This window comes from Leptodactylus fuscus, chromosome 7 (assembly GCF_031893055.1).
Source record: "Leptodactylus fuscus isolate aLepFus1 chromosome 7, aLepFus1.hap2, whole genome shotgun sequence".
Classification (NCBI taxonomy): domain Eukaryota; kingdom Metazoa; phylum Chordata; class Amphibia; order Anura; family Leptodactylidae; genus Leptodactylus; species Leptodactylus fuscus.
In genome coordinates, this window is record NC_134271.1 from 77,033,646 (window position 1) to 77,058,387 (window position 24,742).

A 24,742-nucleotide genomic window follows, 5' to 3' on the forward strand; every position below is an offset into this window, starting at 1 on the left:
CAATCCCACCAAATGTGCAGCATAGTACCCCTAGCGGAACCACAGCGCCAACATGAGTCCGAAACAGCAGGAAAGATCCTATGAAGAAGCACTGGACACCTATACCACCGGGACAGAATTTTATAGTTCCTCTCCTGAGCGCTACACGGGAGGGCCATCTTATGAGAGAGCAGGAAGGACCTGTCCCAATCCGCAGATGACAGACTCGCAGGAAGATCGGCATTCCAGGCGGCAACGTATGAAGGGAGTTCCGCAGTAACATCTGAGAGGAGAACGTCATACAACAGTGAAAGGGCACGAGGAGGAGAGGTTCGTCGCCTGACATGGGATTCTAAAGCCAAGGCAGGAGAAGAGAGGCGAGAGGTGAGCGAGAACCGCTGCAGAAAGGACTGAAGTTGGGCGTACTCCAACCAGGAGAGGCGCAAATCAGGGTGAGAGCTACATAGCTGGGCAAAAGGAAGAAGCAGGGAATCGCCCGCCACCTCCTGAAGACAGGTACAATCCAATCTGTTCCAACAAAGGAACCGATCAGCCGAACAGCCAGGGGGGAACATAGGATTGTCAAAGAGGGGAGTCAACGGGCCCGGGACACGGGCCAAGCGGCCAGATGAACAAACCAGATCCCACACTTTCAGGAAATGCGAAGGGAGAATGTAAAGACCAGGGGATTTAGGACGAAAGTGCGGTGGAATCCACGGCCAAGAGGACAGCGAGGACGAGATCAGATCGAATTCAATGGAGACCCACTGCTTATCACGGCGACGGAACTGCCAATCAAACAAACGAAGCAAGACCGAGGCCCGATAGTAAAGGCGCACATCCGGGAGGCCAACGCCTCCCCTGCACTTACGCCGGACCAGGGTACTAAACCCAAGTCTGCTCCGGGAGGAACCCCACACAAACTTCCCAAACAGAGATTGTACCCGAGCTAAAAAAGCGCGTGGGAGAGGGATGGGAAGGGCCTGGAATAAATACAGGAACCGAGGGAGGACATCCATCTTAAGGGCATGAATTCGGCTAAACCAGGAGGGGAGACGGGCGCCATAAGAACGTAGATCAGCAGCAATGGTATCCAAAAGCGGAATATAATTAAGTTGGAACAGGGAAGAAGGATCAGGGGAAATGCGAATCCCTAAGTATGTGAAGGAGGAAGGTTGCCACCTGAAAGGGAAAGACTGTGCCAAGAATTCAGCCTCGGGAGAGGGAAGCGAAACATTAAGGGCCTCACTCTTAGATAAGTTGACCTTAAAGTTACTAAGGGCACCAAAACGGGAAAATTCACGCAAGACCGCCGGAAACGATACCCGCGGTTCCGAGACGTACAGCAAAAGGTCGTCCGCATACAGGGCCGCTTTAACCATGCGGGATCCTAGCTGTATACCATGAACATCGGGGCAACGGCGCAGTGCAACCGCCAGATGTTCCATCACCAAAGCAAAAAGCAACGGCGAGAGGGGGCAACCTTGGCGGGTACCGTTACGAACCGGAAAGGGATCTGAAATAACGCCATTCACCCAAACACGCGCCGACGCAGTCCCATAGAGAGCCAAGATCTTGCCCAAAAAACCCGAGCCAACCCCGATCTGTGCGAGGGTCTCCCTAAGAAATCCCCAGTGGATGCGATCGAACGCCTTTTTGGCATCAAGCGAAAGCAGACAAAGAGGAACCCCAGAGGAGCGGGCGACCGAAATGGCCAAAACAGTTTTGCACACATTATCGCGCGCCTCCCGACCCGGGATGAAGCCAACCTGATCACTGTGAACCAAAGCGGGCATGAAGGGAGAAAGACGATTTGCCAACAATTTCGCATATAATTTCACATCAATGTTAATTAAGGAGATAGGCCGGTAACTCCCCGGACATACAGGATCCTTACCAGGCTTAGGGATCACAGTGATCAGAGCAGACAGGGATTGTGCGGAGAACGGAGATGAGTCCCCCACACTATTGAACACCCGCGTCAGATCCGGGGAAAGGAGAGAACTGAAGCATTTAAAAAAACGAGCGGTGAACCCGTCGGGACCCGGCGCCTTACCCGCAGGTGTGGACTGGATTACCGCGGCAACTTCCTTCAACGAAAATGGTGTCTCAAGAGCCTCCGCGTCAGAACAAGAGAGGGAAGGGAGAGCAGTGTCAGAAACATATTGACGGATCTTATCTCTAAGCACGGACGGATCCAGATCGGCGTAATGGCCACGAATATTATACAAGTCCGAATAAAACAAGCGGAACCCCGCGGCAATGTCAGAGGGATTATGAACAAGACCACCCGAATCCGCACGCAAACGCGGAACGTACGCAGGGGAATCTCGCGGATGAAGACGACGAGCCAACGACCGACCACATTTATCAGCAAACTCATAATAATGTTTTTTAACACGGTCCCGGAAGCGCAGATATTTCCCGTCTAAGAGGGCGCGAAGTTCCTCCCTAGCATTAAGAAGCTCCGTATAGGTGGAGCGGGAGCCGGACTGTTTATGAGACAACTCCAGATCATGGATCCGGTTCAGAAGGGTGGCAACCCCAACGGCTCGCTCTCTCTTGAGACGAGCGCCATGCTGGATAAGAACCCCCCTCACCACGCACTTCAAAGCTTCCCATTGCATAGGGAGGGAAGTAGGATCAGAAGCATGATCCAGCCAAAAATTCCGGATGGTCTCCCCGACAGCCTCCTTACAAGGGATATCTTTCAACAGGCCCTCGTTCAAGCGCCAGTTGAAAGGGCGCCGCAACAAACCAGGGATGTCCAAAGTTAAATGGACAGGGGCGTGGTCTGACCAAAGAGCCGAGTCAATACGGACTGTCGGGGACCAAGACAGGGCGTGATGGCTGGTCAAAAAAAAGTCAATGCGACTATGCGAGTTATGAGCCGGGGAAAAGTAAGTATAATCCCGACCCTGAGGGTGTAGGATACGCCAAACATCAACCAATTGGGAATTATGAAGGGCCGACAATAAGCGGCGCAATTGTGAGGGAGCGTGGGAGGGACGCGGGGGGGAGGAGTCAACCTGAGGGTCCAGGACGAAGTTAAAATCACCACCCAAAACCACAACCCCTTCACTGAAGTCTGCCAATCTGCGGATAAGGGATCTACAAAACGCCAGCTGACCCTGATTCGGGAGATAACAACCGGCCACGGAGAGAACCGTACCGCCCGTACGCAATTTCAAGAAGAGGAACCTACCCTCGGGGTCAATACAGGTGTCCAGGACCTCGCGCTGCAAGGAACGGTGGATAGCAATCGAGACTCCCTTGGACTTAGCAACTGGATTGACGCTGTGGAACCACTTAGGGAAGTGATGACTGCGGATATCCGGGACGTGATCCTTCTTAAAATGGGTCTCTTGTAAAATAAGGACATGTGAGCGCTGTTTATGCAACTGATACAAAATCTGATTACGCTTCTGGGGGACATTTAGGCCCCTAGCATTAAGGGTGCAAAAGTTGACTGAGGACATGGCCAAGAGAAAGGAGAAGAAAGAGGAGAGGGACGAGACAACCAGAAGACCAACAGAGAACAATCAAGGGGTACAAACAAGAAAGGAAAAGGGGGAAAAGAAGCAAACTGGAGGGAGACACAAAAGAAAGAAAAACAAGAAAGACAAAACCAACTAAGTGGGGTGGAGGGAAGAACTCCACACAAAAAGGTGGGGAGACGGCAAAGAAAAGAGTTGCCAAAGACCACGCAACAGAAAGCGTGGAGACCCCGGTGGGAAACGGGCTTTTCCAAATAAAGAAGCCGGCACCCCATCCCGGGCCCCCAGGTGAAAACTCCAGTACCATGAACAATCTAACACAAAATAAAATGCTGACCAACAAAATATCACATCAGGGGTCCGCACAACGCCGCCCAGGGCATCTTAGCAAAAAGGAGAGAAAAATGCAGGCGGACCAAACAAAACAACTAATCCTTAGAGAGGGTAGGAACCCACAAGCGAAACATGTCCCGGAACCCTCCCACAAATGTCCCAAAAGGAAGAGAGTCCACTTCAGGCAAACAGGAATGACAGCGGACACTGCGGCAATCAGGTGGGGGTGCCAGAAGCAGCCAGAGACAGGTCCGCCCCCTCCGGGGAGCGGATCTTACGACGCCTCCCAGGGCGCCTTTGAGGACGAGCAGGAGGAGCCGACAGAAGATCACCCGGGAACGGAGGCCAAGAAAGAGCAGGAACCGACGGCAGGCCCAAAGCAGAAGCAAAATGGTAGAGTTCATCCGGATGAGACATGGAAACGACACGACCGCCATGGCGAACCTGCAGACGGAAGGGGAAGCCCCAGGTATACGGTACTTGATGCTGGTTGAGAACTTCCAAGAGGGGCTTCAATGCCCTCCGCTTAGCAAGAGTGAGGCGAGACAAGTCCGGAAGTAGCTGAATCTCAGTGTCCTGAAACAGAACCTTCGGGATTCCCGGATTTTGCGCATAATTGCCTCCTTCAGCTGATAGCGGTGGACCCTGCAAATGACATCTCGAGGCCTATTGTCATCCGGGGGGCGCGCACCCAGAGAACGGTGTGCGCGGTCAAGTTCAATGGGTGAATCCGGGGGGGCCCCCAGAACGGAATTGAAAATGGTGCGCAGGGTAGTATCCAGGTGTTGCGACTCAACGGATTCAGGAAGGCCCCGCACTCTAATGTTATTACGTCGGTTCCGATTCTCCAGATCATCCAACATATCGGACAGGAACCGCAGCTGTCGAGTGTGAGAAGCAATGGTCGCCTCATGAGTGGAAAGCTGAGAAACGTGGGAAGCAGAGGCCGCCTCAAGGGAATCCACTTTAGTTTTCAGTTGTTGCACAGAAGACCGGACAGCGGAGAGGTCCGACTTGTAAGACTGCTCCAACCGCACCACATAGTCCTCCATATCCGATTTAGTGGGAACTGCTGACAAGTGGGTGATAAGGCGGCGTAGCTCAATAAGGGTATCAGCAATGGAGGCAGAGGAAGCGCCAGCAAAGTCATTAGCAATACAAAAACGGGGCCCACAATCCACCACAGCAGGAGACAAACCAGGAGGGACCGGCACGGAGGCACCAGAAGCATCATGACCCTGGAGAGGCCGGGAGGGATCAACAGAAGAGGGGCCAGAACCCCTAGGCTCAGCAAGCAGGGGGGATAGTCCACAGTCCTTAACAGGGGCACAGTCCGGGGCCAAATGAGGCAGGGGTACCGTCCCAGGATCCAGGGACACAACAGCAGGACCCAGTAGGGAAGCAGGGGCCAAATGCGGGGGGGAGGATCCAGCAGAAAGCCAAGCAGGCCTTTCTTCACCCCAAGCCTGAGCCCCAGGGGCGACTATCATAGGCTCTAGAGAGGGGGATAGCAGGGGAGCTGCAGGAGAGGGCGGCAGAGACGGCCAGGAGATGTCCGATCCTTGTGTAGGCAGGAGGGAGGGTAGGGGAGAGACACGGCCTACCTGACCCGCAACAGACACTCCAGGGGAGAGGAGGGCAGAGCTGCTGGGAAGAAGCACCGGAGGGCTGGACTCAGGCAGAGGCGAGGCAACCATGTCTGCGCAGGAGGCAGGAGAGCGGCCGCCAGCAGCATCGGAGGCACCCGGTGAGCGAGTCGGCGATGCGGAAGGCCGGCCGCGTGGAGCAGCTGCAGTGACGGGCACCATTTTGGATCCGGCCGAGGAAGAGGCCTCTTCACCGCGCGGCACCCGGAGGAAGCGGGCAAGGGACGAGGGTCCAGGAGAGGTAGAAGAGGACCGCTGGGAAGGCCTTCGGTTCTTCCCCATCTCCAGGTAAGTGAAATCCGTGTAGGTCAGCAGAAAGACGGCGTTTCACCGAGGGCCAGGGACGGAGCAGAGGCAACACGCGTCCTCACTCCTCCATGGCCAAGCCACGCCCCCCCATTTTTTATTTTTAAATGTGTTCTGTCCCTACATGAAGGCGAATGAAGGTGTAACTGATAGTGGCCGTGTGACTTTCGAGCAGATTGGACAGGCAGGAGCTCAGAGTAGATGGATTCAAATGTAGACATAATGATATGATGAACCAACGTGGGTTTATTTGACCCAAGAACAGCGACAAGCGATAGCACGATACTGTAATAGCCTTGGTAGTAGTGGTATTGAATGCAGTCCTGTTGGTGTCTTTCGTGAGGCTAACTGCTGGTCAAAAACTGAAGCCTTCACAAGCCCAAGTATAAGCGAGTCCTGTCGCACAGCTATGAAAAACTAAAATGGCTGCAGGGAGTGACATGGACCAGGGCTTGCCTAAAACCACGCCCAGAGAGAAAAACTTTATTAATAAGAACAAGGGCGTGCAGCATGCAAATTCTGGTCAGCAATTGGCAGCAACAACAATACATAGAAATAACCTGAGAAGGACATTAATAATACAGGACATTTAACTAATAAATATGAGGAGAACAGCACAAAACGGTTTGCAAGCAGGCGGATACCAGGCGCAAGTGTGAATGAAGCATTCATTTGCGGTTACCACCAATAGTTTCCGCCAATTTTATACTGAAACCGAATATGGGACGGAGTCTCAGAGACTCGAATATTAGTGTGTACCTAGCATAAGACTGCTGGGACCTACAACTAAATACCTTAACTTAACCAGATGTAGAAAACCCGCCCCCCACCATAAAGAAATGGACGGACACCGTCATATTGGGTTAGTGGGGATTGGCCACAGCTTTATTATGAAAAATAACAATAAAGGGAAAACACATACTCCATGTCCCGAAACACCGATCTTCGTCGTTATGACAACGGCTGACCATCCGTTGCCATGTAATACCCTTGGATGACTTCCTGGGACATGGACCATACCCCCGCCAAGGAGGGGGCAGTGTACCCCTACACTTGACCCCGACCAACCCCACCCACCAGCACCAAAGCACGCTCCAACCCATCATGAAGGCCAGACAAAAATATATCAAGACCAATGGGATTCAGGTGAACCCCATCAGCAAGAAGAAGATCCCTGTTATCATCCTCCAATTCAGTGTGCCTAACGGTCACACCACCCAGAGACCGAACAAATCTAGACACACGGACATTCAAAACGCGCCGGGCCCGCTCAATGGCCGCCGGCACACGGGCGCCCCTCCAACGCACCCGGGGGATCATCTCAGACCACACCACGACAACCTTTTGGAAGAACTCAGGAAAACGAGCAAAATCCTGCTTAATGATGGAAATGAGGTCAGCAAGTTTAACCTTGCCAAGGTCGTTCCCACCGGCATGTATCAGCAAAACAACCGCGCCAGAAACCGACCTGCTAAATTTCGCCACTTCAGCAAGAACCCGATTCCACCGCAGTCCTCTAATACCGAGCCAATGCACGTCCACGCCGGAGAAACCCAAAGACACCCCACCCGGGCGCACAGCCGCTCTCCTTTCTGCCCAGAAAACGTACGAGTGACCGAGAATCCAGACGGACACAACCGAACCTGCAAGAAAACAAGAACAACAAGAAACAAAATAACACTCAACAAGTAAGCAAATCAGGGCGAATATAGGAACGGTAACTATCAGACTTCCAACGCCCAAGACGCTTAACCCCCTCATCACCCAAACCCGCCGTGTGCGCAGTAGTCGCGGCGCCAATTCGGAAAGAATGAGTCCCAAAATCCCTGGGCTCCAAGCCCACGCTCAACAAACACAAACGAAAGACCGAATTAAACTGGTAACGAGTAAGGGGCAGACCTGACCTATGCAGCAAAAAATGAACCCCAGCAGGGCGAGAACGAACAAAATCTCCAACAACCTTCACCGGACAAAAGGGGGAATCAGTAGGGCGGACCACCAACCAGGACCCACGGCCGTACAAATCGGTCTTAGACTTGCGCACGCAAACCCTGATCTCAGCTTCCGACCACAACACATCACGCTCCCCTAGACCACCACCACCCCCCCCCCCCACCCCCCGAACACTGGACGGGACCAACTCACCGATGCGAAGGGCACAGAAAAAGGCGAGGGAAAAAGCAGCACGAAACAAACAAACTTCACTTTCATCCGTACACACAACAGGTAAAATAAACAACAAACGATCCAACAACACAAGGGACACTGGGCGACGCATATCCTGACGGGCACTACCCTTTTTCCAGCCCTTCAAAATCTGACGAACCACAAAACGCTTGGTAACGTCCGGACGACCATTCAATTTCAACATGAAAGCGACCCCAGAAAGATCTTTAGAAACCGCCGATGCTTACAAACCCCTGCTCCGAAGCCGATCCAGATAAGTCAACGTAACGTCAAGCAACGCGTCATCCTCTGCGGGTACACTTCCGCCAGAGCAGGACAACCAACTCTCCCAAGCCTTGGAATGACGTCTCCAAGTAGCCGGCGCAACAGACTGTCGTAGAAGGGCCCTCAGCTCCTCTCTATCAGGTCCCACAAGAAACTCGGGCAAGGATAGCCCTCCTCCTCCGCTGTCGGATGCAGAGACCTGAATAACTGAAATTGGGAACGGGACAAAGCATCAGCAATAGTATTCTCTACGCCCGGAACGTGCCTAGCGCGAAACCATATATTCGCCTGCAAGCAGCGCAAAACCAAATGACGCAATAAGGACAGAACCTCCAGTGAAGAGGAAGACTGACTATTTATCGCTTGCACTACCGCCATATTATCTGTCCAAAAACAAATCCTGCTATTGCTGAAACGTTGCCCCCACAACTCAACCGCAACTATGATGGGAAATAGCTCCAGGAGGGCCAAATTCTTAACTAAACCCGAAAGAAACCACTCAGCAGGCCAACTCGCCCTGCACCAAGCATTACCAAAAACGGCCCCAAAACCATCGCTGCCAGCCGCATCGGTATACAACGACCACTCGGCACTGGATACCTCCGCAGACTGACAAACCGCCTTCCCATTAAAAGAGGACAAGAAACACCGCCAGACCCGAAGGTCCTCCCGCAGTGCCCTCATGACCCTAATAAAATGGTGCGGCAGAAGAACCCCTTTGGTGGCTAAAGAAAGACGCCTACAAAAAACACGACCCATAGGGATGACCCTGCAGGCGAAATTAAGCAACCCGAGAAGCACCTGCATCTGATGCAGGGTGACCTTCCGTGCCCGAAAAACCTCCTCAACAGCCCCAACCAAGCGCTCCAACTTATCACTAGGCAAACGGCAAACCATATCCGCCGAATCAATCTCAATACCCAGAAAAGACAGGCGGGTCAATGGACCCACCGTCTTTTCTGCAGAGAGGGGAACCCCAAAACGCTCCATCAATAACTGAAAAGAACGCAAAACATAACTGCAAACCGGGGAGTCGGCCGGACCGACGATCAGGAAATCGTCCAAGTAATGCAAAATCGCCTGATGGCCGGTCTCAAAACGAACAACCCATTCTAAAAAGGAACTAAAAACCTCAAAATAATAACAGGAAATTGAACACCCCATTGGCAAACACATGTCGACAAAAAACTTGCCGTCAAAAGCGCAGCCAAGGAGGTGAAAACAATCCGGATGAATCGGCAGTAAACGAAAAGCCGATTCGACATCGGATTTGGCCAGGAGAGCCCCGGGACCCGCCCGACGAACCGCGTCCACTGCCCTATCAAAAGAGGTGTAGGATACCGCCGCCACCTCCTTTGATATGCCATCGTTGACGGATTCCCCTCTGGGAAAGGACAAGTGATGTATCAAACGAAATTTACCTGCCTCCTTCTTGGGAACCAAACCCAAAGGAGACACACGCAAATTGGGATAGGGCGGCTCGTCAAAAGGGCCAGCCATCCTACCCAACTCAACCTCTTTCATCACCTTATCCCAAGCCAGAGCCGGATCGTCAACGACCGATTTCAAATTACCCGAAATAACCGAAACTGGAGACTCAACAAATGGAATGCGAAAACCTACCCTGAAACCTTCCTCAATTAGCCTTGCCTCCTGCTTCCGCGGATAGAACTCTAGCCACGGACGAAGGAGGTCCCCTCTCACCGGCGTTCTCAGTGCCGCCGGCCGTACCCACTCTGGGCTGTTGCTTACCCTTTCTGGAACACTTGAGCGCGGGATGCGTCCCCCCGCAAATTGAGCAATTGTGCCTAAATTTGCAGGAGGAAAAGAACCTACAATGGCCCTCGTTGTAGAGCCAGCAAGAGCCTGTAGGTTTGTGAGGACCGGAGGACAAAGAGGGAGCTCCTCCCCCAACGCTGGTAGGAAAAGGCCTCTGAGGCCTCTGTGACAAGATAAGCTGTGTCCAGACGTCCAAAGCCTTGGTTGCCCAGCTAACCGCCGGAGCCAAAGCCAAGCGACGCCTGAACTCCTCGTCATAGCGCCACCAAGCCGCACCTCCGTGCAGCTTGGAGGCGCTATAAATGGTGTCCAGGTATACAAAAAGTTCCGGACCCCGAGAAGGACAATGTTGGCAAAGAATATGCACCAACACCGAAAATGCCTGAACCCAATTGCCGAACGTTTTAGCCATTTTCGGCTTGCGATCGGCCCCACGCTCAAAAGTCCGCTCCTTGTCCACCGACACCTGGTCAGGAGACAGGAGGGACCAAATATCTACATATTCCCCTTTAACAATTTTTTCCCGGGTCTCTCCCGGCACGTGCGTGCCCAAAGGAGCGACCCCGCAAAAAATCGAATCCCTAAAGGCTAAACCCTGAATGGGGGCAGAGGGGGGGAGGGAACCTCCCGCCTCAACAGCCCCAGAGGAAGAAAGAACGGACCTATTCTCTACCTGCGCAAGCGCACGCCTAAGGACAGCAGCAAAATCTTCGCCAGGGAGCGGGTTACAAAGGGCAGCCCAAGAGGGGAAACAAGTCAACTCACCGGCTCTCGTGCTCCCGGTATCCGTTCCCGGCAGTGCAGGTGGAGGGACTTCAGGCGGTGGGTCATCCAAGGGGCGCCGATCCGCTCCCGGAGCATCCGCGACTTGGCTTTGAGACGTCGAGCGACGTAGGTCCCGGACTGAAGAACGGCTTGACTCGCGACGAGGCGAAGAGGTGGCTCCACGGTGAGACGACTGGGAGGGAGAGCGCGGTCGACCAGCCGCTCTGGAGGAATGGCGGCTAACAGCACGAGAGGGCTCCCGATGACCATGACGATGGCGATGACAGCGACGGACCCCGCGAGGGGACCGATCGCGATGGTCTCTCCGGCTACGGCAGTGACGACCTCGATGGCAGCTCCGACCTGAGGAGGAAGGAGAATCGGACAAGTACCGCATTCTTGAAGAACGGGGTGACAGCACCGGGGACCCCCCGGCCCGGTGACCCAACCTCCCATCCCTCCTGGCAGACCGGACAGTGGCGGAAACCCGAGTGCTAGATGAAGAAGCCCGACTTCCCCTCGAGCGGTACCGGCCATCGCGGGCTCCCGAAGACGGGCGGGAAGACAGGGAAGGACCCCGCGAAATGAAATCCCTACCGGTCCCAGCTGCCCCGACGGCATGTGCGGCAAGAGATTGACCCTGCGGGAGATTACTGAACAGGGAGGCGCTAGTCGCCGGGGAAACTGGGAGTGGGGCATCCCTAACGTTGCCAACTGAAACAGAACCCCTACCAGCTACCTGGGGACTAGCTCCACCCACCCGAGGGCTGGTACCGCCCACCCGAGGCCTAGCTCCACCCCCACTCCCCCCCCCCAACAGGAGGCAACACCATCTGCTGAGATAACCCGCTCCCCCCCTCCACTATACCACCAACATCCCCCCCCTCCCCCCCACAGACAGGCAAAGCTGCCCTGACCTCCCCACCCCCCGCTACGGTCCCCACAAAAGAAGAAGAGCCCCGTGCTGGAAGCGGGGGAGCGAACCCACCCGCCCCAGGTGCGAGGCACTCACCGCTGGGACCGCAGGCACCGCGTCCATCTTCACCTCCCGCTCCGGCGGGAGGCCCGGCGGCCATCTTGGGCGCGTGGTGAGCCGCGCGCGCGCTCCTCCCGGCAGATGCGCGCCGGCTGCTGCACGCCGGGCTGCTCCCCTCAGACGCCCGGCTCCGGCCTCCAGGCCGGCTCACACGTCCGGCAGAAGATCCCTCGGCCTGCGTCCCTCCCGAAATCCTCCTCTTCATCCCCCTGGCCGGGGGACTCGGGCTAAGGCGCCGGGGAGGCCTGCTGACGCGCTGCGGCCTGCAGGCAGCCCGACCTCCATCCTCCTGCTCCCAGGGACCGTGGACAGCTTCCTCCGGCACAGTCTTCAGCAAGTCCTCCAGCCAGCGACAGCCTCCAGCACGGACCCGCTCCAGAATCTGCCTCTCCAGGTTCGCCATAATGCGGTCACAGGGAGCGTACTTTCAGTCACTTCAGGACCAAAGGTATGAGACCCTGACTACGTGCCCCTAAATTTATAACTTAGTAAAATTGCTACATTACTTAGAAATGGGGGGCGGGCTTAGATTTGAAACATCACAGACCCTGGCAACCGTGCAACCTGTAAACCCAGGCCCAACAGTCCTAGCCCTTTTCCCTAAACGGTGCAAGGGCCACATGACTGTGTGTGGTGCTCTTTTACCTAGCATAAGACTGGCACAGAAGATATAGCAATATTAGGGTAAGTTCACACAGGGTTTTTTGGGCTTTTGGGACGGAGGCTGCCTCAGAATCCAGTCCAATAAACGGCTAGCCGCGACTGGATGCCAATGCTGTGTACCGGCATCCAGTCGCGGCATTCTGCTCTGGATTACGCCCAAATGAATGGACCTAATCGGGAGGTGTCGTGCTGCGGATGCAGTGGCAGTTTCCGCAGCAAAAAGGGCAGGTCGATTTTTTTTCCATGAGCGGCACAAAACCGCTAGTGGAAAAAAGAAGTGAACGGCTCCCATTGAAGCCAAAGGAAGGCGTTAATTGTACCCGGATTCTGACGCAGATTCCGCATAAAATCTGGCCCAAAATTCCTGTGTGAACTTACCCTAAATTAATTGGTGGAGGTTGGGAGTAGACCATGGCCATGTGTTACATATCTTAGAATTGTGTCCATATAGTTATAAAGACTGATCAGTTGTGTAGGTTCCACAAACCTGACATCGTAAATGAATGAAAAGTTGTGTGCCTTATTTTTCATCAATTTGTTGGTCTTTTTTTTTCTTACCAAACTCACTCGTCTGTTATTTAAAGTCCATCCAAAAATCAGATGCTAATAATTGACCCATAGACTTGTATCAGTCCGAAAAAAATGGACAAAGATTGGACTTGCCCTATTTTTCAGTGACCTTTTTCATTGCCAGAAAAAAACCCAAAAAACTTCTATTTGTGTATTTGCACATTGTCTTCCATTTTTCTAAAAACAGATATGTAACAGATGTTAAAAAATGAGTTTTTCCGTTATGAACCTTATTGGTACTGAATAAGACCTCTAGCTGAGAAGAGAAACAGCCGTGCAGCTGCAGGAACAGTGACAGGGTTAGGGCAGCACAGATTTGGGTGATGTACTTAAAGAGGACCTTTCACCACTTTTGGGCACATGCAGTGTTATATACTGCTGGAAAGCTGACAGTGCGCTGAATTCAGCGCACTGTCGGCTTTCCCGATCTGTGCCCGGTGTAAAGAGCTTACGGTGCCGGTACCGTAGTGCTCTATGGTCAGAAGGGCGTTTCTGACCATTAGCCAGGAATGTCCTTCTGCCTCGCGGCGCCTATCACGCTGTGCTGTGGAGCGGGGAGGAACTCCCCCCTCCCGCTCCTGATAATGCTCGTCTATGTACGAGCTGTGTGAGCAGAGGGAGGGGGCGTTCCTCCCGGCTCCACAGCACAGCGCAATAGGCGCCGCGAGGCAGAAGGACGTCTCTGGCTAATGGTCAGAAACGCCCTTCTGACCATAGAAGAGCTACGGTACCGGCACCGTAAGCTCTTTACACCGGGCACAGATCGGGAAAGCCGACAGTGCGCTGAATTCAGCGCACTGTCAGCTTTCCAGCAGTATATAACACTGCATGTGCCCAAAAGTGGTGAAAGGTCCTCTTTAAAGGGATATTCCCACGTCACATACTCACCAGTCTTCACTGCTGTAAAATCTTCTTTCTTCCTGGTTTCTTGCATCATTTGGTGGGCGGGGTTTCACAGGCAGGAGCAACTCCATTCTGTGTTACATATGGAGACTGCCTGTCTCTGCCATAATGAACACAATTGAATTAGCTAGCCTGATAACTGGGAGAACAGAATACGAGCTCAGAAATGCAAGCGACTCCTCTCCCCTATCTGATAGCAGGAAGCTAGGTCACGTGTGTAGACACAGGATTAGCTAGATACACAGGCTCGCTCCCTGCACTTAGCCCCTCCTCCCTCCCCCCTGAGAGCAGCAGATACATCACTTGACTTTTGAGCAGATAAGTCAAGGGATGTATCAACAAAGAATTGAATAAAGTAAGATAGTGGACAAACAAAGCAGTTTTTCTGAAGCAGTGTATTTAGGAAAAGTCTTACATCCACATTAACAAGCAGTATAGATAGGATCCTTGTGATGGGACAACCCCTTAAACCTCTCACAGCAATCCATATGTCGGTGGAGTATTTTATGCTTCCATGGTTTAGTTCTTGTATGACTGTGCTGTTTTAGTACATTTTTCTTGTCTGTCGAAGGACAAGAAGAATGGAAAAACGAACAAAAACTGATGTGTTCTATGATAGACACACAGAGCCCAAGGTACAACATAGACTATAATGAGGTCTGTCGGGTTTCAATTTTTTTAAAACTGAATTTGCCCGATGATAAAATACAGCACTTTTCATCTGAAGATTTATGAAGCATCTACAGAAGATGGACAATCGACAGAGATGTATACTAAGCCCCAAGCAGTAAGGGTAAAGATACACAATTTATCAATCCCTCCACACCATATTACTGGCATGGATGAGTGATATAGATATTATTATGCCAAACAATCACCACATCTGCCATTCTACGCGTCACTCCCCACTCCTGAGTCCAACATTTATGTACCTGGATGTAGTTATACCTGCAGTCAGTTTTAGGGTCACAGGAAACATCACTAATAAGTAAGTGACACAATGATTAATTCCAGGCTATTTCTCATTATTGAGGATGTGACACACTATGTACCTGGATGTAGTTATAACTGCGCTCAGAAATGAGGTCACAGAGGCCATCACTAATAAGTAAGTGACACTGATTACTTACAGGTTATTTCTCATTACTGAGGAGGTGACATACTATGTACCTGGATATAGTTATAACTGCACTCAGTTCTGGGGTCACAGATGATGTCACTAATAAGTAAGTGCCTTATTTTTCATCAATTTGTTGGTCTTTTTTTTCTTACCAAACTCACCCGTCCATTATTTAAAGTCCATCCAAAAAACAGATGCTAATAATTGACCCATAAACTTGTATGAGTCTGAAAAAATGGATAAAGATTGGACATGCCCTATTTTTCAGTGACCTTTTTCATTGTCAGGGAAAAAAAACAACTTCCATTTGTGTATTTACACATTGTCTTCCATTTTTCTAAAAACGGATATGTAACAGATGTTAAAAAAATGTCAGTTTTTCAGTTGTGTGCATGGAGCCTTATTGGTACTGAATAAGACATGGACAAACATACTATTGGTGCAACCTATGCAGTTTCACAGGGGCTGAGTAAGTCAGGGGCCCTATCACCTTGCCAGCAACTTTCTAGCTGAGAAGAGAAACAGCCGTGCAGCTGCAGGAACAGTGACAGGGTTAGCACAGATTTGGGTGATGTACTTAACCTCTCACAGCAGTCTGTATGTTAGTGGAGTATTTTATACTTCCATGGTTTAGTTCTTGTATGACTGTGCTGTTTAGTACATTTTATTTGTCTGTTGAAGGACATACTAAGTACCTGGATGTAGGACACACTATGTACCTGGATGTAGTTATAACTGCACTCAGTCCCGGGGTCACAGATGACGTCACTAATAAGTAAGTGACATACTGATTAATTCCAGGCTATTTCTTATTAATGAGGAGGTGACACACTATGTACCTGTATGTAGTTATAACTGCTCTCAGTTCTGGGGTCACAGATGATGTCATAAATAAGTAAGTGACACACAGATAATTCCAAGCTATTTCTCTCCCTAGTCAGTTCATATGAATATTAGAAATAAAAAGTGCAAGTGGCTTGATAAATGTGCCCCATAGTGTGTCACTTCCCTGGGATGTGATGACAGGTGATGTCATCTACAGGCATGTTGCAGGTCAGGTGTAACATCTGCACCAGCGTAAGGAACTCTTGCTCATTTGTGTTGACATGTCATGCTGGAAATATCCTGCAACCATGGAGGATTACACTAGGTTCACATTAGTGTTTGTGTTTCCGATGTTTGGGGTCCGAAAGACAGAGACCCTGTCCTCTTAAAAAGAAGTTACCCATGGAAATCCTTGCAGGACTTTTCTCCATCGATCTAAGGTGGATGCTGTGGCAGAGCTCAACGCAGATGTGAATCCAGCCTAACTCAACTATTTCTTAGCATTTGCTTAAGAAAACAAGATGTTTACTTGGCCTATCCTTTCCCATGTTTATGAAAGGATCTCAGGAAGAATAATCATAAAGAAGCCACCTCCACCCATGAATGAAATTATAATGCCACTACCCATTAATCTCGGGGGGTCAGGGCAGACAGATGGGGACATCACAAATCAGATCTGTGTTTGCAAACTAAAACAGGATCCGGATCTTCTCTCCGTTCTGGATTAAAGGATTAAATTCTGTGAAATACAGTTCATCCTGCTGTGTAGTTTGCTTTAGTCTGTGGATAAATCACAATGAGACAGAGAGTGCTCATTACCCCGAGCAACATAAGGCAAGTGGGCGATATCATAGGGTCACAGCATGACCCAAGACACAAGAACACTTCCAGATATTAAACAGCTTGTCCAGTCATCCAAGCATTGTATAGTAAAAAATCAAACCTCCTGGAACTGTCCCGTATCAGCAGCCAAACGTTATCCCTTGTGCTGAACTGTATGATGACAGCAGATATCTAAACTGATACATTGTGACAAGTCTTCAGCTGTATGAGAAGCTCATATCAGGAGAGGACAGGCAGAGATCTTGAAAATGGTGAGACATTGGAGTCTCAGGGCAATTGGAGAGCTTTATTTGCAGGCCTGACCCTTAGTAAGAGTTTCTTATTGTCAGGGTTATGTGGTCATTTTCAACAATTTATTGCATTTAGTGGTTTCAGCAATTTATACATTCCTTTTTGACACTTCTCTGGCCTTGACCTCCACAGACATTCCCAAGTGGCAAATCTGTTGCAAACTAAAAAGGAATTTCATTCATTTAAATAGGGTTGATTGTGCAAAGCATATATGAAAACCCTATTAAGATTAATAAGGCGCTTGCAGATACTTAAGCAAAAATGAGCCATACATGAATACTAAATGGTGTCACTAAAGATTGCATGTGCCGCAACGCAAGAAACTTCCTTCCTCGCTCTTCCGCTGCCACCCAGTGGTTGTTATTTTGCTGCCTCTGATGCCGCATAATCAAACCACACTGCTGCCATCTAGTGTCCACTATGTGTATAGCAGGAACATGAGTACAGAATCAGCTTGTGACCCCTAGACCACAACTTTCTGGCTGAACCCATACTACAGCAAACAGAACCATTTTTACAATTCATGTTCATACAAACAGTGAGGCACATAGTCATGTATTTCCCTATCATCTGTCCAGCATTTTATCTCAGTTACTTCAATGGAAATAGCATAGCACCTGAAAAGGGCTTACAGAGATCCAAGTGCTTCTCACCAAAATAACTCCTTTCAGAGGACTGGAGCTAATGTTTAGTGTCAGAAATTTCTCCAATGAAATCTGCTATGTGTGACGGCACCTTAAAGGGGTTGTCCCATAACAAGGATCCTATCTATACTGCTAGTTTATGTGGATATAAGACTTTTCCTAAATACATTGGTTTATCAAAACTGCTTTGTTTGGCCGCTATCTTAATTTATTCACTTCATTGTTGATACTGGCCCTTAGGATTATCTGCTCATTTATCAAGTGACTAGCTGCCTGCTCTCAGGGGGGGGGAGGGGCTGACAAGCAATGGAGCTCCTCATATAGGGGAGGGGGGAGGTGAGAGCTCCGGGATTACTGTGCTGTCTATCTTCAGCTTTTCCACTTATTAGTCGGTTTAATTGAATTTGGCTGATAAGGTCTGAGATAAGGAGTCCATTACCTCTGTATGTAATGCAAGCTGACTCAAATCCAGCTCTGCTACATCAGTTTCCACATCAGTGTCATACTGTGGATCATAGCAGATAGAGCAAGTGAAACCCTGCCCACCAATGTGCGATAAATCCAGGAAGTGAAGAGAGTACAGAGCCTTCAGGCTGCAGAACAAGAGTTATGGGAATACCCCATTAAGGCTGAGGCCCCACGTTGCAGAAAAGCCGTTTAGTCTGTTGCAGATTTTGTGGCTTTTTTTTTCAGCCAAAGCCAGAAGTGGATTAAACAAAAGTTAGAAGTGTAAGTATTTCCTATATATTTCCCATTCCTTTTTGTAGCCTGGGTTTGGCTCAATAAATCGCAACAAAATCTGCAACCAAACAAGCAGCTTTTCCGTAACGTAGGGCCTTAGCCTACAAGTACTTAACAGTCTGTGGACATTGCTGTCATGAATTATTAATGAGTTGTCCACCCTGATGGGACATATTTTTTTAATTAGGTCCTCAGCGCTAAGGCCCCTGTCTAGGATAATGTGTGGGTGCAGGGTACACTGTATGTCAATGGTCGTGGTAATATAAATCTGCTATTTACAAGTCGCTTATTTATGAAGTGCTTGAAAATTTACAGAGGATTATACTGAGAGAGTCAACCCTGCAGCAGCCTGAGCTATCCGTGGGCGTCAAAGAATTTAATGGTCGCCTTAATTGGGTACAGGCAGCAGAGATGTGTAATACACAATATGGAGGACGGGATGTACTCCACAGTACTTGGAGCTGTTGACACATCCCAGTGAAGAGGTAAAAGCTACGATTTGTAAAAGAGCAACGCGTGGGATGAAAGAACGAGTGGCTCAGACTCGAGGGTGGGGGTGAGGCTGTGCTATAAAGAAGGAATGAACTTGAGCCCCCAGTACACATGCAGGTAAACCAGAAAAGGTGGTATACAGAAGTTTCAGGCTGAACACAGCTCCCCCTGTAACTACCCATACATGTTTCCTTAAAGTACACCTCCACTTTACAACGTCACTCTACAGTACACATCTCCAAAATCAGCAAATCATTAATTCTTAGTCTGCAGAAGTTCAGATACCAATGTTACCCCCTGTTATCACCCTGTCGGTAACGTCTATGGTTGTGGTGTATTAAGAAACATTTAGGGTCCAGTAAAGTACTGCAGAGAAAACACTTCTGCCACAATGCAATGAGAGTGCAGTGCATTATGGGATTTCAGCTGTTAAACAAGGTCATATATACTACAATTTAGTAATTCTAGTAATAAACATGGAACTTTCAAAGTCTGAAGGCTATCTACACCCTCACCTGCTAGCATAGCAGCTATAAGGGTCTACAAACTAATTCCTAATAGAATTTTATTATCTCAGTTTCTTTGCTTCTGCACTTTTTCGTAGATAGTCCAGACTGCTGGGTTCCAGTCAGTGAAGCTACGACAAATGGAATATCAGACAGTCCAGTGATTTTACTAAAAGGATGGCGATCTTTCGCAGGTGCCCCATTCCCACGGAGTAATGCGCCGCTCATTCTGACACGTAAACACGTGTCAGAGTGAGCGCTTCAAAACAGAATCCCATTCACTTCAATGGGTTCCGTTTATCGCGTATAACACATTGAAATCAATGGGTTAAAAAGCCTCCCATTGATTTCAATGTGTAGCGCGCGTAAGACGGCACCCATTGAAGTCAATGTTTACGTGTCAGAATGAGCGGCGTGTTACTCCATGGGAACGGGGCCTTAATGGCATTTTAACTATTACATCGTACCTATTAGAGTACCAATTGATGGTCATCTGGTAGGACATAAGTAAAGTACTTCCAAATAATGTTCCAAAGTAGTCCATGATCCAATAACAGGTTTTTATTTGGTCATAATAGGGACCGCGCTTCTGAGTAAAACCCTGCTCATCTCTTAGACAGCTGGGATGCTAGGACGACTTTCAGGGATGGATGAATGGTCTTTTATTGCTGTATATGTTTCATGTGACTATTCTCTCTTTTGTTATTATCTCTCATCCTGTTTGCTCAAACTGATTATTGATATAGCCATTTACAGTTATCATCATATTGATCTATGAGACAGACTTATTGGCCTATGTTCTACCGTGGCAGTGATTGTATTGAAATTTACTGCCCATTCCCGAGCTATTTGTAAGGCTGGTTGTTACTGAGCTGGTATTATATATTATAAGCTGTAGAAGTGACAGTTGTTTTGTGTTTCCCACACTAGTAAGTGACCTACCATAATATCATATCATATTTGTGTGAATATTGATCTTTCATATGGTAATATATAATAATTAATATGACCCAATGAAGCATCCCTTTTTTCAACTGAGTACTGTTATCTAGATCACTAGTTGAGTGATACCGAGTATTGTTATGAACACATTTCCTTTTATTTGCTGGATATTGTCTCCTGATGAGAAATAAAGGTGTCAAGTTATATTATTTTTCTAGTAATATATATATATATATATATATATATATATATATATATATATATATTACACTTGGGAGCGTTTTTGTTACTAATATTTGGTTAGCACTAGTGCCTATATTTTATATTATGTATTAAAGGTTATCTTTTAAAGAGAACTTTATCATTTGTAAATAGGCCCTGTTCCACTGATTCCAGTGAAGTTGGAATTTTTTCTCTAGCTTCCACTATTCCTGAGCAACAAGTGCAGGTAGTTTTGATGCCTGATGTGCTACTTAATCTTTGTAACGTCAAAAGGGTGGTGTCAGGCAGGGGGTGTGATTTAGAGCTCCAATCAGAGGCAGCCAGTGTCCTGCCTGCCTCTACCTGACACCACCCTCCGAACAGTACAGACACGAAATAGCATATCAGACATTAAAACTAACAGCATTGATTGCTCAGGATCAGTGAGAACTAGAGAAAAAAATGTTTAACTGCATCAGTCTTTTCCAGCTATTAATTGCTGAAAAGATCTGAACTTTTTGGTAAACAAAAAAACCTCATTAAAGGGAGGTATTCTGTGAATTAGCAGCCCATGAAACAGTGTTACAAAAAATGACTAGCCCTAATGTACCCACCCACTGCCTATTTTTGAAGAAGTTGGTTTTCCTACTTTGCATGGGTTGGATGGACATATCCCAGACAATTAAGGGTTGTTTTGGACTATCCACCTGTTTTCTCGAGCAGTCATCTTCCCCAACTTCCCCATCGTTTAACCATCTTGTATCCCCTTGATTGATCTCTGCCACATCCCTTGCTATTTTCTGTACTAGAGGTGGTTCTCCGGCAGTGGCTAAGGTCTCCATGACCTCTCCCCTCTCCAATCGCACTTAGCTACTAATAAAATGTGGTCTTATTGTTATCTAAATCACATTTATAGGTAAACTGAATCTAATTAACTGATGACACACAGAAAACTAGACCTATTAAAGCAGTTTATATAATATAATTAAAGGGGTTGTTCAGGAATTAGAGGAACTACCAAAATGGCCCAGGGCAGGTATAACATAAAACAAACACATAGTCACCTGTCCCTTGCTCCACATTGTATGTCGCTGCAGTCTGTTCGGTCATGGGCTGTCCCTTGGTACACAGAAACACTGCACCCCACATGACCATTGAGACCAGTGACCACAGCGGTCACAGGATATGTGACCACTAAGGACACTAGGGCACTGATGGTGAACCTCTGACATGTGTGTTAAAGGTGACATGCCAAGACATTTTGGGTAACACACACTGTTCAAAGTAAGTGGCAGCTGTATGGGCACACCTTTTATGAGGAAGGGGCGGCCATAACTGTCCACACTCCTGTCCTGGCCGCCCTCCACTTCCACCTTTAGGCGGCGCTACACTTACTTCATGACGCTGATGAAAGCTGGTACGCTATGTACAGCGTCTTGGCATTCTTTAGCATCGGCTACAGCGCACCCTAGAGGTAGCAGTGGATGGCGTCCTAAACAGCTTGACATGAGCGTGAAAAGGTGAATAAAAATTATTGTCCACAACTCTGTGTGGGGTTGGGGGGAAAAAAGGGGGTCATATACTGCAGGTGAGATTCAAGAAAGGGGTTGTATACTGTTTGTGTGAGTTTTAAAAGGGGGTCATAAACTGTGTGGAACCCATGAATAGGGGACTCATATGTTGTGGGAGGAGGAGGTGTAAAAAAAATGGGATCATATACTGTGTGGGGTCCATAAAAAGGGTTCAGATACTCGGTGGGGGCCATAAAAAGATGTGACTAGGATGCAGTGATATCCAGAGATTGTTCTGGAGACCACACGGGCAATGTCCTGAAAAGGCCAAGCAAACATTACACTGGACCTACTCCTGGGATTATGGTGTGGGGTGGTATAATGGTAGCCAGACATCTTTAGTCTTCATTACAGGTACACTGACAGCTAGACGTTACATAGATTTGATATTGAAGCCAATGGCGCAGCCATTTCTCCAAAGTGTCCCATATTATTATGATAACAATATTTTATTTCTATTTTTATTATTTATTTATTCTTATTAATTTTGTTTAATCCATTTTCATATCATTAATATGTCTAGCAGTCCTTTGATTCCAAGACTTCTCCTTCTTGGTGTTGCAATTTCAGAGTTAAGGATTATATTTACGACTCATGCAGACGATAGGTCATCAATATTAAATCAGTTTGGGTCGGATGCTTGTGATACCCATCTATTTAAAGTGGCAGCCTTGCTTCAGTAAGTGTTACTTCCACTTCACAGGTGACGTCATGTTATAAGTCACTTGTTCAGCTCTCAGGCTTTGACCCATCTACCATTATCGCCATAGCGAACCCATTGAGAAAAGTCAGGGTGACCAAAACGTTTGGGAACTAATTCTACTAATATTTAAGCTTAAAGTATATCTCATTTACAGCCAGATAAATATGAAGTGTCAACTGGATAAAAATTCTCACTAAAATCAATACAAAAAACACAAAGGTAAGGAAAAAAAAACCCTCTAGTGTTGTGTTTTTCAAACCTATCCAGCATTAATTCTTAAAGGGCTTGTCACCTTCATTCACCCTATATGATTATATAGCTAGACAGATTTATCATTCAGTCTGAAAAGGTTAGGTATCATCCAATATGACTATTGTGCAGGTTGTATCACTGATGTTGTCACAAAGTTTCCTGAGATTCATGAATAACAAATCTACCTAATTATACATGGTCAAGACCTTGCACAAGATCCTATTACAAGTCAGGGCTATAGGTGCAAGTTGTTGCTCCCGGGAATCTGCCCTTAGGCCTAGTTCACATTTGCCTTTGGTATTCCATTTGGGGAGTCTGCTTGGGGACCCCCTGAACGGAATACCGAATTCATTAAAAAGCGATGAGCAATGAAACCACACAGACCCCATAGACTATAATGGGGGTCCATGTGCTTTCAACACGGTTTCCACATGAATCACATGGAGAGAAAAGTGCTGCTTGAAGTACTTTTCGCTCCGCATGTTTCATGCAGACACTGCGTGGAAAACACACAGACCCCATTATAGTCTATGGGGTCTGTGTGGTTTCATTGCTCACCGCTTTTTAATGCGTTCGATATTCTGTTCAGGGGGTCCTCAAGCGGACTCCTCAAACGCAGATGTGAACCAGACCTTAGCTTTCGGTCCTAACATTTATTGTTACTGATAAAGCTGCCATAACTCACATTCGCTGCAGACAACAATCATCGCCCGTCCATCTTCTCCACTGTAACCTATTTCTAGGACATAACACCCTGCAAGAAAACAGAATGAGAAGTGGGAGGAAGACTCGTAGCTAAATATAGTAATAAAGACGGATCAGGACAGGTGACTACAAGACGCAACTTTATTACAGGATACATGACATATGTTTAATATGGGAACCAGTGGAGGTCACAGGAGTACGGTACTGGCATCTTCTCAGAAGAACCACAAGCAGTCAGTGGATCCTCAGATGTAATGCCTTGCTGGACATCTGCCAAATAACAAGACAGAGTCAGGGGGAAGCAGCATGCTAATAACAAGCAGTGGCCATGACTATGCTGTTCTGTTAATTCTGAGACTGCAGCAGGGCTGGTACCTTGGGTAGTTGACAGTCTAGGGCACCACTTTGCCACAGATGACTGGGGGGGTGCATTTTTGTTCATACAAATCTAATGAATTGTAACTAATGAGTGGACGACCTATTCCTCTATATTACTCAACCTTGTGCTACCTCCCTGTCGATCCTGAATGAGTTCTGAAGCTTCAGCTATACGAGCAATTTTAAGGTGAACCTTTCTACAGTGAGGATCTTAATGTAACCCTGTCCCCGGCTGAGGCTGCACACCTCGCTGCTCAATTTCCCTTTAAACGGCAATTCGATTAAGTACTTAGGGATACATATTCCCTCTGGTTCGGCTGGCCTCTTCCACTGTACTTTTCTCCCCTTATTGGAGAAGACTGCAGCGGACTTGAGGAGACACAGTGTCATAAATTTGTCCTGGTTTAGCTGTGTTAGTGTCTTGAAAATAGACATTGTTCCCTGCCTTCTTGTCTTCTCTCTGTCTTTCAGACCCTGCCCATTTATATTCTGCACTACTTCTTCTTTCGCTTACAGTGAGCTTTTGGTCAGTTTGTATGGGAGTCGGCCCGTAGCAGGCTGAAGTTTTGCACACTTACGCATCATAAATATGATGGGGGG

At 48.4% G+C, this 24,742-nt stretch overlaps 1 protein-coding gene across 2 annotated transcripts in view; it reads right to left on the reverse strand.

Annotated features, from left to right (window-relative positions):
* The window catches only part of LOC142213734 (solute carrier family 66 member 2-like), a 68,904-nt gene extending 45,078 nt beyond the window's left edge, over positions 1-23,826 (reverse strand). The window contains exon 1 of one of the 2 annotated variants that reach the window (XM_075282192.1): positions 23,745-23,826. The gene's annotated coding sequence lies outside the window, so the exon portion shown is untranslated. The remainder of the gene's footprint in view (positions 1-23,744) is intronic. The other variant, XM_075282191.1, reaches the window with a different exon arrangement.
* Positions 23,827-24,742: the final 916 nt, after the last annotated feature.